The sequence below is a fragment of the Pipistrellus kuhlii genome, unplaced genomic scaffold (assembly GCF_014108245.1).
Source record: "Pipistrellus kuhlii isolate mPipKuh1 unplaced genomic scaffold, mPipKuh1.p scaffold_m20_p_3, whole genome shotgun sequence".
Classification (NCBI taxonomy): Eukaryota; Metazoa; Chordata; class Mammalia; order Chiroptera; family Vespertilionidae; genus Pipistrellus; species Pipistrellus kuhlii.
Window position 1 is genome coordinate 47,858,982 of NW_023425529.1, and position 11,499 is coordinate 47,870,480.

The following is an 11,499-nucleotide window of genomic DNA, read 5'->3' on the forward strand; positions in this document are numbered from 1 at the left end:
CCTAATGCCCCGACCCAGTAGCACCCCCTTCTCACTCCTCGGGGGAGGGGTCCCCAGGCCGCCACCCCCGGGGCCAGCCGCTGCCCCCCAACTGCTTCCTGTGCAGGCAGCGCCGTCGCCCCCCAAATAGCTTTGCGCTCCTCCGTGAGACCCCGAGTCTTGGCTGGGCGGGTGGCCCTCCCACCCTGCCCCCGGCCCCGGGCTGTCCCCCTCTGAGCGGCACGGGGTGGGGGGACCCCGGCTGTTCCCCTCTGAGCGGCGCGGAGGGGGTGCGAGCGGGCGGGGCGCGGCGGCGGGCGCGGGTCTGGGCGGGCGGATCCTTCTGTAAGCGCGGAGCGGCCCGCAGTTTTGGGAGTCACGGTGGCCGAGTGGTTAAGGCGTTGGACTCGAAATCCAATGGGGTTTCCCCGCACAGGTTCGAATCCTGTTCGTGACGGCCGCTTTTTTCTCTCTCCCCTTCAAGGCGTGTAAAGGAAATCCCTTGTTTTCTCACGTGTCTTCCGTGCACTTACCTTTCTGCCTCGGAAATAGAAGCCGGGAGGTCGTTCAGCCCTTCGGTTTGGGGAGGGGTGATCTCGGGGAGCCTGTAAACCACGGCCATAAGGGCTGCTAGAGGACAAGGCACTCTCAGAATTCTGTAACTGCAGGTTTGCTAGAGGAACTTGGACATTGTCTCATGCTTTTGGTAGGCAACAGGGAAGGATTTGAAGAAGGGTTCAGTTGTGTTTGGGAATGTGAACGCCTGGTGTGTTATAATAGTCAAAACCGGAGTTTCCAGGAAAAGAGGGCACCTCTGGATTTGGGGACCAGAAGCCACGTCTGGTGGGTCTGATTACAAACGAACACCCAGGAAGCCGGGCGTGCTCTCATTGGGATTTCCTTGAAGAGGCGCACCTCGCGTGCCACAGGGCTCGGGGCCCATTGAAACAAACAGCGCAGGCCTCGCTGGAGCTAGTGTGGGGAACTATCACTTTTACTGAGTGCCCATTGTGTGCCGGGCACTGTGCTAAATTCCCACGTGTTCGCCGAGATAGGGAATCACTCCCTTCTCTAACCTGTACTCACCTCACTCAGTTCTTCCTCCCTTCCCCCCTCCCCCCATTTCTGATTGTGGGGAATGGCTAAGATGCTTGTGGAGGATGTTCTTTTTGTATTTCATTTACACAGCACCGTCTTCTCCAGGAAGGATCCCCAAAGGACCAGGGGTTCACGCCATTGCTCATGCTGTTCCCTCGCTTGCCACACACTGTCTGCTCCCCACCCCCACCGTAGTCTCTTTCCATGGCGTGCACCAGTTTGCTCTTCCTCTTGAGGGTCTTAGTTACTCCAGCGGGGACCTATCCATCTGCCACCACCGTTCATCAGATGGCATGCAAGGAATCTCCTTAATACACGTCTGCAAAAATTAATTTTTACAAATTATAGAAGAAAACATATCTTCACATCTGTCCGCTTTTCTCAGGGTCGAGTGCGGGCTGGACCCACCGCTAGCTGGAGCCTTCATTTGGAAAGTAGGGGTTCCTGAGAGAACTACACAAGCTACATGTAAAACTGTGCTGCAGCCTGCACGCTGTAGCCGGAAACATTACAACTTCCCAGAGCTGCCCTAGCTGGTGTGGCTCAGAGGATAGAGTGTGGGCCTGCAGCCTGAAGGGTTGCAGGTTTGATTCCCGTCAAGGGCACATGTCCGAGTGTGCAGGAGGCAACGGATCAATGGTTCCCTCTCATCATTACTGTTTCCATCTCTCTCGCCCTTTTCCTTCCTCTTTGAAATCAATAAAAAAATATTTTTTTAAATAGACACATTTTATTTTATTTATTTTTTTATAACTTTTTTTAAAAACATTTTTTTATTGATTTTTCAGAGGGGAAGAGAGGGGGATAGAGAGTTAGAAACATCAATGAGAGAGAATCGATCAGCTGCCTCTTGCACACTTGCAACTGGGGATATGCCCACAACCAAGGCACATACCCTTGAGCGGAATCGAACCTGGGACCTTTCAGTCTGCAGACCGACGCTCTATCCACTGAGCTAAACCGGCTTCGGCTAAAAATATGTTTTTTTTAAAAAAAATAACTCTCGCCGAAACCAGTTTGGCTCAGTGGATAGAGAGTCAGCCTGCCGACTGAAAAGTTCCAGGTTTGATTCTGGTCAAGGGCACGTACATTGGCTGCGGGCACATCCCCAGTGGGAGGTGTGCAAGAGGCAGCTGATCGGTGATTCTCTCTCATCGATGTTTCTAACTCTCTATCCCTCTCTCTTCCTCTCTGTGAAAAAAACAAACAATAAAATATATATTTTTTAAAAACCCAAAACTCTCTATAGCTGCTTTTGACCTCTTTTCTCTCACCACTCTTCCTTATTTCCTACTTCCATCCACTGGCATTATTTTAATTCTTGGTATAGCATTTGTCCATGTTCATGCTGTTCTCTGCCTGAAAGAATCTTTCTTAGCCTCACCTTCTACTCAGTCTCCACTTAAATATCAATTCTCTAACCACTTGTCGCCCACCATGTCCTATGCCCTAATAATCTTATTATGTGGATTGTTTCTTCAGTAGAATATAAACTCTTGGCACCTATAAGCTCTTCAATAAGGAAAAAAAAATATTGAGTAAATGGATGCTTTCCCCCCATTTTTTTAATTAAGGTATTATATGTGTACATATCTTACCATTGCCCCCCCACCCCACTCCCATACATGCCCTCACTCCCAGACTTTTGCGTCCATTGGTTATGCTTATATGTATGCACACAAGTCTTTCGGTTGATCTATCTCCCCCACCTCTCTGAATGGATGCTTTTTACAGTGTACGTGTACGTGTACGTGTTTTAGTCTTCACTCAGACTGTACTATAAGCTTCTTGGGATTTAGGATTGTATTTTATATGTATCTACTCTACTAAGTCTTACATGTAGATGTGATCAAATATATACTGTCATACTACCTAACAGATTCAGTACTTGGCTTCCCACTGAATCCCATTTTGCGCATGCTCTCAGACTTAAATATCTGCAGAGCCAACACCAATATTGACCAGCAGAGGGCAACCGACAACTATGCTGTGAAAGGAAGAAGGCCCCACGGTTTTATAAAATGGAGGATCTGGACTGAGAATGGGAAGCTGGCAGAGGTGGTGTGGTACTTAGGAAATCCGCTCTCAAATGCTTCCCTTGTAACTTTCGGGGTGAGAGACAAGGCTTCCAATCCTCATGAACAGTAGTAGATAAATTCACATTGTTACCATCCCACAGCCAGCCGTCCCCTGCTCTTTCATCCTTCTCCTTTTATCCCAACAACCTGTCTCTTTCTTTGCGTTGCATAATCAGACCTCCCTCCCCATTTTTACATCCTACCCACTGGCATTCTTTAGTTTCTTCTGGTTTGGTATTTGGCCTTGCTTATCTGCCCTTGAATTACCTTCTCACCTAGGCTTGCAATACCACTCATTTCAATCTCCTAAGGAAACTTCTACAAGTACCCTTCCATTATATGGTCAAATTCTCCTAATCTGCTAGATCAGTCTTCTTCTTTTTTAAAGTTTTTATTTACTTTTAAAAATATATAGTCTATTGATTTTTCACAGAGAGAAAGGGAGAGGGACAGAGTTAGAAACATTGATGAGAGAGAAACATCAATCAGCTGCCTCCTGCACACTCCCCACTAGGGATGTGCCCACAATCAAGGTACCGGTACATGCCCTTGACTGCAATCGAACCTGGGACCCTTCAGTCTGCAGGCCGACGTTCTATCCACTGAGCCAAACCAGTTAGGGCTTTATTTTTTTTATAATGGATCAATCCTTCTTTAATTCAGAACAAAACTACACCTGACATGAACCACCACATTTTTACTTTCTTTTATTTTTTTAATAAAATGCATACACTCTCCCTCCAGCTTCATATTATCTTAACAACCCTGTGGTAGAAATCTGTGCTATGTTTGAAACCATTGATTTCTTAATGGGCTTCAGAGACACTGTCCTCGTTTTTTCTCTTAGAACAGCGATTTTCAACCTTTTCCATCTCGTGGCACACATCAAATTTAGTGTGACTAAAATTCTACGGCACACTAAAAAAAAATATGTTTTTGGCCACTCTGATAAAAAAAAAAAAAAAGGTATAATTTGATTCATTCACACCAAATGGTTATTGTTGTGTTGGCTGTTGTCATCTTTTATTTTTATTGACAATCTAAGGCAAAAGAGGTCAGTGCCCTTTGACTAAATAGTCAGGTACTGCATGTTTTAAAAATTTTTGAGGGGCCAAAACCGGTTTGGCTCAGTGGTAGAGCATCAGTCTGCCGACTGAAGGGTCCCAGCCCAGGTTCGATTTCAGTCAGTGGCACGTACATTGGTTGTGGGCACATCCCTGGTAGGAGGTGTGCAGGAGGCAGCTGGTCGATGTTTCTCTCTCATCGACATTTCTAGCTTTCTATCTCTCTCCCTTCCTCTCTGTAGAAAATCAATAAAATATATTTTTAAAAAAATTCTTGAGGGGAGGGTGGGGGTAAGGGGAAGAGATCAACCAAAGGACTTGTGTGCATGCATATGGGCCTGGCCAGTGGCCATGGACAAGGGGGGGAGGGAGTGAGGGTATATGTAGGGAGGGGTCTGGGGTGGGATTGGGGGGATGAGGACAATTATGTGATACCATAATCAATAAAAAAAAATTAAAAAAATATTCTTGAGGGGATCCTTTCCCCCTCCTATGTGGGAGTCCATTCTATGGGACTCTACCTCTCCCCCTGTGGGAGTCTGTACTTGTTCTTCAATAAATGTCCAACTATGCTATACAAAAAAAAAAAAAAAAAAAAAATCTTGAGAGCTATAACCAGTTGGATGAACCCATGGATAGAGCGTTGGCCTGTGCACTGAAGGGTTCTGGTCAGGGGCACATGCCCAGGTTGCAGGCTCCATCTCCAGTAGGGGAAGTGCAGGAGGCAGCTAATCAATGATTCTCTCTCACAACTGATGTTTCTCTCTTCTTGAAATCAATAAAAATATATTGAAAAAAAATTTTTGAAGCATACTAGTTGAAAATCGCTATTAGAACACTGTTTCATCAACAAGTAAAATAAGGTTTGCCCTAGCTGGTTTGGCTCAGTGGATAGAGCTTCAGCCTGTGGACTGAAGGGTCCCGGGTTCGATTCTGGTCAAGGGCACATGCCTGGGGTTGCCAGCTCAATCCCTGGTGGGGGTTGTGCAGGGGGCAGTTCATCAATGACTCTCCATCATTGATGTTTCTATCTCTCTCTCCTCCTTCCTGATGAATGATGGGCTGGAGAGAAAAAAATGTCAGAAAGAGAAGTTGGGGTGCTTCACTGGGCTGGAAAAGTTTAGCTAACTCAGGAAGCAGCTCTAATTAAGCAAGTTTATTCTATATCTTTAAAAGGCTAGGTTGATTCGTGCATGCACCATACATATAAAACCTTGCTGGCGCCAATCACATGCTTGTGTGTGTGTTTTTAAAAAAATATATTTTATTGATATTTTACAGAGAGGGAGAGAGATAGAGAGCTAGAAACGTTGATGAGAGAAACATCAACCAGCTGCCTCTTGCACACCCCCTACCGGGTATGTGCCCACAAACAAGATACATGCCCTTGACTGGAATCGAACCCAGGACCTTTCAGTACGCAGGCCCGACGCTCTATCCACTGAGCCAAACCGGTTTCGGCACATGCTTGTGTTTTGATGTCATAGATTGTGAAATTGGCTGGCACTTCTATTATAGAGAAAGGACAAATAGCAATATTAAAATCTTTGTTCTAATTAATTTATTTTCAATGTGCACAAATCTGTGCACCAGGCCACTAGTGTGTGTGTGTGTGTGTGTGTGTGTGTGTGTGTGTGTGTGTGTGGTGTGTGTGTGTGTGTGTGTGTGGTGTGTGTGTGTGTGGTGTGTGTGTGTGTGTGTGTGGTGTGTGTGTGTGTGTGTGGTGTGTGTGTGTGTGGTGTGTGTGGTGTGTGTGTGGTGTGTGTGTGGTGTGTGTGTGTGTGTGTGTGGTGTGTGTGTGTGTGTGTGGTGTGGTGTGTGTGTGTGTGTGTGTGTGTGGTGTGTGTGTGAGTGTATGTGTGTGGTGTGTGTGTGGTGTGTGGTGTGTGTGTGTGTGGTGTGTGTGTATGTTTGTGTGTGTGTGTGTGGTGTGTGTGGTGTGGTGTGTGTGTGTGTGTGTGTGTGTGGTGTGTGTGTGGTGTGGTGTGTGTGGTGTGTGTGTGTGTGTGTGTGTGTGTGTGGTGTGTGTGTGGTGTGGTGTGTGTGTGTGTGTGTGTGTGTATATATGTGATGCGAATCATTGATCAGCTGCCTCCTGCATGGGCACTCTATTGGGGATTGGTCCACAACCTTGGCATGTGCCCTTGATCAGAATTGAATTGAACCTGGGATGCTCTATTCACTGAGCCAAACCAGTTAGGGCTTTCTTTCTTTTTTCTTTTTTCTTTTTTTTTTTTTCAGTTAGGGCTTTCCATTGATTTTAGAGAGAGTGGAAGGAAGGTTGAAAGACACAGAGAGAGAAATATTGATGTGCGATACATCAACTGGTTGCCTCCAGCGTACACCCTAATCAGGCCACTTATCAAGACTGGAATCTAACCTGAAACCCTTCAGTCTGAGAGCCTACATTCTGTCCACTGGGCCAAACCAGCTATGACCTGCCTCTTCACTTTATCCCCAACTAGAGGCCCATTGCACAATATCTGTGGAAGAATAGGGCTTCCTGCCTCTGGTTTCGCTCCCAGCCGCCTGGGAGCTGGCAAGTCCTCACTCCTCTGACTGGAACACTGCTCCTGCAGCTCCCTCTGCAGCCCCCACCCCACATAGCAAGCATCCCGCCCCTCCAGGCCGATCCACACCTGCATATACAAATTAGCCTGCCATCTTTGTTGGATTAATTTGTGTATTCACTCTGATTGGCTGTGGGTGTAGCAGAGGTATGGTCAATTTACATGTTTATTATTAGGTAAGATGATGGGCTGCCATCCTATACTGATTTTTTAAATGTTTTTTATTGTTTTTAAATTTTTTTTTATTTAGAGGGTAAGGGAGAGATAGAAACATCATTGAGAGAAACATCAGCATTGATTGGTATGCCATCTGCTGGGGAGTGAGCCTGGAACCTCAGCATGTGCCCTGATCGAGAATTGTACCGTGACCTCCTGGTTCATGGGTTGACACTCAACCACTGAGCCATACTGGCTGGGCCTACTGATTTTTTTTTTTTTTTTTGGCCAGGGGAAGAATGTGAACGCAGTCCTCCATTACCACAAATTATGCAGTCGAGTTTCCCACATTGGGGAAATCGCAGGGGTCAGCACAGCCGGAGTGCAATGGATGAGCCTCGCCCTGGGAAAACCACCTTCGCGACCATGGTGTCTCCCCATGTACGTTCGTCCTTTGTTTCAGTTGCCCCACATAAAGAATGGAGAGGATAACAGTGCCTTTTAATCAAGTTCAGATGACTAGATGTTTAATGACTTATTGCCTGACTCACAGCAAATGCCATCCTTCACAGCCAACGTGTGACCCTTCAGAACTCGGCTCCAATGGCTCCTGCGAGAAGCCTTCCCTCCGGCATCCATCCCATCAGGTGGGTAGTTGACCCCTTTCCTCCTCATCGTCCCACTTAGTCCTTATCTACTAGCAACATATTATCCTGTGTTTCCCATGATTTGTTCACATGCATCTACCAAGCTGAACCTTCTTTTAAAGCAGGGGTGGGGAATGTCCGGCCTGCGGGCCATGTAAGGCCCACAAAATCGTTTTGGCCCTGCCAAAGCATTAGGGGTGAGTTCAATAAATGTTTGATCAAATATAGCAGGCTAATTTTAAAATTGATTATTTGTTATAAATGATGCTAAAAATATCCAAATGTCCCTTGGCAGGAAAAAGGTTCCCCACCACTGCTTCAAAGACTTGTTTCTCTGTGATTTGTGTATCTCAAATGCCTAGCACCACGTCTGGCACATGACAAGCATGCTGTAAATGTTGGCTGAGTGAATCTAGTCAGTTACTAAGCACTGTCAATTTTTTTCTCCCTGGATGTCTCTTATCCTCTTTCCTGCTTTTTCAAGCTCTAGACCCCTCACATAAATTACTGCAAAGCATATTAATATTGTCACAAAATTTTTCTCTTCCCACTGCCACTAAAATCACGAGTTGGAAGTCTCCTCAAAAACTTACTATAAAATTAAAGTCCGAATACCCTGCCATGTACTCAAGGCTTTCCAAGCATTAGCCCTAAATTATTTCTAGCCTTGTTCCCTTAAAAAAATTCTATGCTCCAGATTAACTAGTCTTTTCCGTCTTCAACATATCCTTCATCGCCACTTGTATTTTTTTGTTAAATGTATTTTTATTGATTTCAGAGAAGACAGAGAAACTTCAATGATGAGAACCATGATCAGCGGCCTCCTGCATGCCCCACTGGGGATCAAGATCAAAACCTAGGCCCGTGCCCTGCCCGGGAATTGAACCATGACCTCCTGGTTCATAGGTAGATGTCAACCACTGAGCCACACCAGCCGGGCTCCACTTGTTTTTATCCATGCTGCTATTTCAGCCTAAAACAGAGTTTGCAAACTGGTAGACCCTACATTTTTTTTGGCCCACAAGCATTTTTTAAAAGAAGTAAAACTAGTATTTAAGTGGTGAGATTTAGCATAAACATTAGGATGAACCAAGTTCTTGAAACATAGGATTTGGCAATACTGGGCCACTTTGCTTGCATAGCAGCAACCAACCAGGGCTGCAGTGCCCGCTGACCCGTTGTCTCAGGGCGCACGTCCGTATCCAACCAGCTTTACAATGCACAGTGAGATCAGGCTAGTGGCAGAACAAGTGGCTCGGTCTCTTGATGTTACACAACATAAAGAACATCTTCCCTGTGATGTCTTCTACCCCCAGACCGTTTAACTTAAATCTCCGACTCTAGATCTAATTCTGTTTAGCAAAAATAGCAGCCAGAGGAACAAGTTGAAGGACTATGTGAAAAAAAAAAAAAGCCTGTCAAATACAAAAGACCATTCTCTAGGACAACTCACCCAACCTCTTCAATAAGTTCGTGTTCCAAAAAAAAAAAAAAAAAAGTGTTGGCCCTGGCTGGTGTGCTCAGTGGTTAGAGCCACCAGCCTGCACACTGAAGGGTCTTGGTTCGATTCCCAGTCAAGTGCATGTATCTGGGTGGCAGGTTCGCACTCCACACCCGGTGGGTCACATTATGTGTGTGTGGGGGGAGGCAAACAATCGATATATCCCTCTAACATCCATGTTTTTCTTTCTCTTCCCCCTATCCAGGGGTCCTCAAACTTTTTAAAGTGGGGGCCAGATCACGGTCCCTCAGAGAGCTGGAGGGCCGGACTATATGAACTACTAATTCCTACTGTAACACCTCGGCTGCGCTCACTGCCCAAAAAACCTGGCGGGCCGGATCAGACTCCTCTGCGGGCCGCATGTGGCCTGCGGGCCGTAGTTTGAAGATGCCTGCTTATTCCCTCTTCCAGCTCTCCCTGAAAAGCAATGGGAAAATATCCTCAGGTGAGGATTAACGAACAACAAAAATGTTCCAAGAACCCAGATTAGGAAAGAGTCGAGACACTTAACGTGGTGTAATGCATAGTTCCTGGATTGGATCCCAGCTTGGACAAAAGTTAGCTCTAAAACTTTTCTTGGGACAGTTGGGAAAATGTGAATATAGGTTTGTATTAGGTCAAGAACATATTAAGTGGTTATTTTGGCAATGTATAAAATGTTGACTTTTTCAAATCTATGTACTGAAATAAAAAATTAAAGCAACCAACTTGCTCTCCCACACATACTTTTTACCTTAAAAGTTTAGAATGGACCGAAACCGGTTTGGCTCAGTGGATAGAGCATCCTGCGGACTGAAAGGTCCCGGGTTCGATTCCAATCAAGGGCATGTACCCTGGTTGCGGGCACATCCCCAGTAGGGGGTGTGCAGGAGGCAGCTGATGGATGTTTCTCTCTCATTGATGTTTCTAACTATCCCTCTCTCTTCCTCTCTGTAAAAAAAAATCAATATACACATTAAAAATAAAATGTTTAGAGTGGACCCTGGCTGGTGAGGCTCGTTGTTTGGGTGTCTTCCCGTGCCCCAGGAGGTGCTGGTTCTATTCCTGGTCAAGAGCACTTCTATGCCAGGCGCTGGTTGATCCTTGGTAGGGGGTGTACAGGAGGCGGCTGATGATGCTCTCACATGGGTGTCTCCCTCTCCCTTTCTAAAAGTCAATAAACCATTCTTTAAAGAAAAGTTTGGAATGGGCTGATATATTTGTAAAGGACCAAAAAACAAACGTTTGGGGCTTTGTGGGCCATAGTTCTGTGTACTGTTGTGATCTAAAAACAGCCATAGACAACATATAAACAAACAGGCATGGCTGTGTTCCAATTTTTTAAAAATAGTTTTTTATTAATTTCAGAGAAGCGGCGAGGGGGAGACACAGAAACATCAATGATGAGAGAGAATCATTGATCAGCACGCTCCACACTGGGATCAGGCCCACAACTTCGGGATGTGCCCTGACCGCGAATGGAACCGCGACCTCCTGGTTCACAGGTCAGTGCTCAACCACTGAGCCACGCCGGCCGAGACCTTTTTTTTTTTTTTTTTTACAAAAGCAGACAGCAAGATGTAAGCTGTAGTTTTCCTCGCTCTGACCCAGGAACAAACACCACTTCTGAAAAGTCTTTCCTGGTGCCCATCACAACCAGTGGCTTTATCTTCCTTCCCTCTGCTTACTCTTCCTTATTGCTGTGAAACTACTTCTGGCATTTATTATGTCTTATTATATAATCACCTACATTAGCAAGTAAGTCTTTGAAGGTAGATGCCATTTTGCTACATGAACTCCCCTATACCTACTCCGATGAGTTCCTTGCAGAATCGTCTGAATAGTTTCCAAAAACCAAATCCACCCTAACAGAAGACTTGGTACCACTTCCCATTGAAAAAGGAGCGGTAGGTTGTTCTGAATGTAAATCTGAAGGAAACTAGGGAAGGAAAGCACTACTGCTATCACTAGAGTACATATATTGCCTCTTATGCTCTATACTGTAACGTGTTCACCACTAGTTAATGATCAGACCTTGTGAGTGTGATAGAAGAGAGAAAAAAAGGTAGTAGAGATCAGGTTGGCACAGGAATGCCCCTATGCCCGCCCCCTGACTCCCGCTAGAGTATCTAGAGTACTATTCGATTTACAGTTGGTACATAAGTGCCCAACAAATTTAAAACATAATATACTCAAGGAGAAGAACCTTTTCTTTTTCTCAACAGGGAGGAGGTGGCAGCAGACGCCTACAGAAGGGCCTAGAGGTCTGACAGCCACAGCAGGTGGTCCCAGGTTCCCTCCCTCACATTTGCTTTCTCGGTTAGGAGGCATGGGGGGGGGGGGGGGGATAAGGCTTCCCTGCCTGTGATGGAATCCCAGATTCCAAAGCAAAGATAGGAGAGAGAGAAAGGTATATGAATAACTTGT

At 45.8% G+C, this 11,499-nt stretch overlaps 2 non-coding genes across 2 annotated transcripts; one reads left to right on the plus strand and one right to left on the minus strand.

The window, feature by feature from the left end:
• The first annotated feature begins 354 nt into the window (after nt 1–354).
• On the plus strand, nt 355–436 carry TRNAS-CGA. The gene has a single exon. It is a non-coding gene; the product is annotated as a tRNA-Ser (tRNA).
• A 6,801-nt stretch (nt 437–7,237) lies between these two features.
• On the minus strand, nt 7,238–7,394 carry LOC118731122. The gene has a single exon (XR_004991814.1). It is a non-coding gene; the product is annotated as a U1 spliceosomal RNA (small nuclear RNA).
• Between the last annotated feature and the right edge of the window lie 4,105 nt (nt 7,395–11,499).